Source organism: Chrysochloris asiatica, unplaced genomic scaffold (genome assembly GCF_000296735.1).
Source record: "Chrysochloris asiatica unplaced genomic scaffold, ChrAsi1.0 scaffold00002, whole genome shotgun sequence".
NCBI lineage: Eukaryota > Metazoa > Chordata > Mammalia > Afrosoricida > Chrysochloridae > Chrysochloris > Chrysochloris asiatica.
The window spans coordinates 25,455,848-25,460,583 of NW_006408520.1; the positions used below are offsets into that span (position 1 = coordinate 25,455,848).

The following is a 4,736-nucleotide window of genomic DNA, read 5'->3' on the forward strand; positions in this document are numbered from 1 at the left end:
ATCATAGTCAGGAGTCAGTGGAACATATGTCTTCTTTTCTCCATTAGGCCTGATCATGTCATTGACCTTGGCTGTGCCAATATCCTAGAGCTTCTTCACAGTCTGTTTGATCTGGTGCTTGTTTTTCTAGACATCCACAATGAACAAAAGTGTGTTGTTTTCTTTAAGTTTCTTCATGGCTGACCCAGAAATCAGAGGGAACTTGATGGCATAGTGGTCAAGGTTGTTTCTCCTGGGGGCACTCTTCAGAGGATATTTGGACTGCCTTTGTAGCCTCAATGCCTTGGGCTGCTGGAAGGTGGCTGATATGTGGAAATTCATTTTGTTGCTATGGATGCCTTTCAGCCCTGCCTTCTTGGCTTTCAATGCCTATGCTTTGTCTTCAGTTTTGGGAGAAGCAGGGGCTTGTTTCTTCTCTTTTGGCACCATTTTCATAAGAAAAAAAATAGTGATTAGTTTTTGTCTTTCTGTGTTCTGAACAATATATTATAGAGCAAAAGTTTTAAATTTTAATGAAGTGTAATTAATATTTCTTTTTACAGATCATGCTTTTGTCATTATGTCCAAACATTCTTTACCTAGCCCTATTTCATGGATATTTTTTCCAATATTAATTTTTTTCCAAATATTTTATAGTCTTATGTTTTATGAGGAGAGTTCAAGAAGTTCATGGAAAAACAGAATTAAAAGATAAAAATTAATACACACACATGTACACATATTATATATATATATATGTACATATATACATACACTTTAATTATTTCAACATAAATTCCTTCAAGATCAACACACTGTTGTAAGCATTAATATCAGCAGTTTAATCCATCCCTCATTAATGACCTGAAGATCTTGGGAATTTAACCTTTTCCATGTAGTCTGTTTTAGTGTTAGCTGAAGACAATGGGTGGCATTTAAGGATTTTTAAATTTAAGGGCATAAAAAGAAATTAGATAAAGTAAAAAGAAATCAAAGCCAAATGCAAACTATACATGGATACCTAAAGATTTCCCAGTGAAACACCCACAGGCAGGAGCAGAATCATTGTTGTAATGGAGAAAGATTCTCTGGTGAAGATTCCCCAGGCATATTTTCTCAAAGTCCTTTCATAATAAACACATTTTATCATTCTTTGTTCATCCAGAAAATCAACAATGAAAATACCTTGAGCATTCCTGATATTTGCTCTTGATTGGTCCACTTTTGCATTGATTGGACTACTCCCACCTCTTGGCAGCCATTGCTTTGATTGTTCTTTGTCTTCAGGATTGTATTGGTAAAGCCATGTTTCATCTTTGTTACAATTCTTTGAAGAAATGCTTCAGGGTTTTGATTCTACTTGTTTAAATTTTCCATTGAAAGCTGTGTTCTTGCTTGCAGCTAATCTTGGTCCAATATTTTGGGCATCCATTAAGCAGAAAGTTTTCTCAACTTTAATTTTTCAGTCAGAATTGGGTAAGCTGAGCCATTTGAGATGTACAGTGTTGGCTGTTGTTTCTGCTGTAAATTGCTGGTCCTTTTCAATAACAGCACATACAAGATTGATTTTTTTCCTTGCAAATTGATGTGGATGGTCTTCCACTGCTGGGTGTATTTTCAACATTGTCTCATCCCTTCTTAAAATGAGTTATCCATTTTAAACTGTTTATTTCTTTGGAACATTGTCCTAATAAACTTTTTGTAAAGCATCAGTGATTTCACCATTCTTTCACCCAAGCTTCACCATAAATTTTAAGCTTGTTCTCGCTTCAGTCTTAGAATCCATGCTGCCCTAATAAGGGCTGTTTTCAACCTGAAGTCTTATCCTTCTCAGTGCCTCAAACTAGACCCTGCTTAAGAGTGGTTTAATCAGTGTGTGATTCCTTAGGTCTGTCCTGACCTGGAGATAAATTTCAGAGTTCTAGGTCCCCAGAAGAAGATACAACTATACATCTATTTTTGAGGATTTTTGTTTTCTCCACATTGAGGTGCAAACCAAATCAAAGACCCTTAATGACCTTTTTCTTTCTTCCTGTTTGATTCTCTTGATGTCACCCCACAGCTCTTCTGGTCTTTGGACATTAGAGTCTAATGAATCAAATCTGTTCTTGAGATGATCTCTAAATTCATGTGGGATATGTTTTAGGTCATATTTTGGCTATTGTGGGCTTGTTTTAATTTTCTTCATCTTTAGTTTGAATTTGCACATGAGCAATTGATGGTCTGTTCCACAATATGTTCCTGGCCTTGTTTTGGCTGATGATATGGAGCTTTTTAAGCATCATCTCTCACAGATGTAGTCAATTTGATTTATTTGTATGGCATCTGGTGAGTTCACCCATCTTCTCACCCATTGCAGGAGGTATTGGTGTTGCAAATTCTCTCATGTGATCTCCAGCATCATTTCTATCACCTTGGCCATATTTTCAAACTACTGATCCTTCCTTTTTGTTTCCAACCACCAGTATTTGTCAATATATCTTGATTGCATGCTTACTCAATCTCAGACTGAAGAAGTTGGTAGAAATCTTCAATTTCATCATCACTGGTTTTAGTGGTTGGTGCATAAACTTAAATAATAGTGGTATTAATTGGTCTTCCTTGTAGGAGTATAGATATTATCCTATCATAGACAGCATTATACTTAAAGATAGATCTTGAAATGTTCTTTTTGATGATAAATGTGACACCATTTCCACTTCAATTTGTCATTCCAGCATAGTAAATCATTTGTCAGTTTCAAAAAGGCCAATACCAGTCCATTTCAGCTTACTAATTCTTAGAATATTGATGTTTATGTATTTCATTTCATTTTAAAAGACTTGCCTTATTACTAGATTCATGCTTCATATGTTCCATGTTCTGATTATTAATGGATGTTTGATAGTGCCCCATCAGCATTTTGAGAGCTGCCCAGAAATAAATGAAGATATGGAAAGTTTTACTCCACTTGCATCATCATGGTCAACTCTATTTTTGAGGAGGCAAAATAGTCATATTTTGAGTGCCTTCCAATCTGAGGGACTCATCTTCAGCACTATATCTGCAAATGTTGTTGAGAGCTGTCTAGTTGGTTCCAACTCACAGTGATCCAGTATAGGGTTTCTGAGGAGTGGCTGGTGAGTTTGAACCACTGACCTTGTGGTTCTAACTGACCTTGAGGTTGAGTGATTATCCTTCGGTGCCACACCAGGACATCATTAGCCATTACTAAAACCAAATAAGCAAGCAAACATTATCATCATCAACAAAATGAACCTAGCTGCAGTGTTGTGCTGTGGGGAGATAGACAGATTTACTGAAATGAGATTCTGCATGGCCAAAGTCTCTGCAATGTGGAGACTCCAACGGTTAAGCCACTGCCACTATGTCTGACCAGGAAGCAAAACATTCAGCTGAGGACTTGGGGGATATGAAGGCGAATACATCAAACCAAAAAGCACTGAGCAGGATAGCAGTGAGATCCACTTCAAAGTGGCAATGATAGCACATCTTCAGAAACTCAAACAGCTGAAAACAGAGAGTTGCAATGAATTAATTCAGGTTTTTCTTTGAAGGTCAGAGAATTGCTGATAGACATATTCCAAAAGAACTGGGAATGAATGATGAAGTGATTAGAGTTTATCAGGAACAAATGGGGGGGGGAGGGTCATACAATAGTTTAGATAGTCTTTCAATATTTTTTTCTGTTCCATTAATCCTTTTTTATTTTAAAAAATAATTATTTTATAATGTGGTGTTCAAAATGGAATTGAAGTTGGCACCTCTTTTTAAAACATCTTATATTTTGGATTCTAGTGTGCATTATTCTTTATTGTTTATTTTAATTATGCTTATTTTTAGTAATAAAGCCCCAGTCTCTTTGTAATGTCCTCTTAACAATTACACAGGTGCTCAGAGAGGTCACCTTTTCTAAGGCTGTACATTTTCAGGCATGTGGCATAAATACCAATGCAAGTATTCATAATGGCTTTCCAATTGATATTGAAGTTCTAGCATGTGATTGCTTCACTTTTACACTATGATTTTCTGTGAGAGATGGAAGTCTTTCAGAAAAATTAACTGTGGAAAAATTACCTTTCCTTAACTTGAAGATACTTTTGAAATCTGAGGGTTTGGACCAAAAGAAGAGGTATATAAATCATATTGAAGTCATGATGACAAATGATGAGAGTAAAGACTAGCACCAAAGATGGCTTCACTGAAGAGACAAAACATTTTTTTAAAAAGTTTTTATTGTGAATTGAGTGATAGTTTACATGGGAGAACATCAGCTTTACATTCATCCTATCATATTTCATTTCATTGCAACGATTATAATCCCATTTATGCACCATCATTCATTTGCTTTCATTCCCTCTGGTTTTTGTTGTTGTTTTGTTTTCTGGAAGTACACTGAATCACTCAGTAAAATATAACCATTCAAACAAGCAAAGGATACACCCTGTAAGGCTGCACCCTGCCTTCAGCACACAGTCACTCTCCCTCCCTGAGTCCAGAGGCCCCAGTCACTCCAACACTCCACTTCATCATCTTTACCTCCATCTTTGGCATCACTGCTTCTCTGGATGTTGTTGTTGTTGTTGTTAGGTGCCATTGAGTTGGTGTGACCCAATGAACAGCAGAACTCATAGCGACCCTATGCCTAGCAGAACAAAACACTGCCCGATCCTGGGCCAACCTTACTACTGTTGTCACACTTGAGTCCATCGATGCTGCCACTTGGCCAATCCGTCTCATTGGGGTCTTCCTCTTTT

At 36.8% G+C, this 4,736-nt stretch overlaps 1 pseudogene; it reads left to right on the forward strand.

The window, feature by feature from the left end:
• The first annotated feature begins 3,346 nt into the window (after window positions 1–3,346).
• Window positions 3,347–4,736, forward strand: part of LOC102821190 — a 4,809-nt pseudogene continuing 3,419 nt past the window's right edge.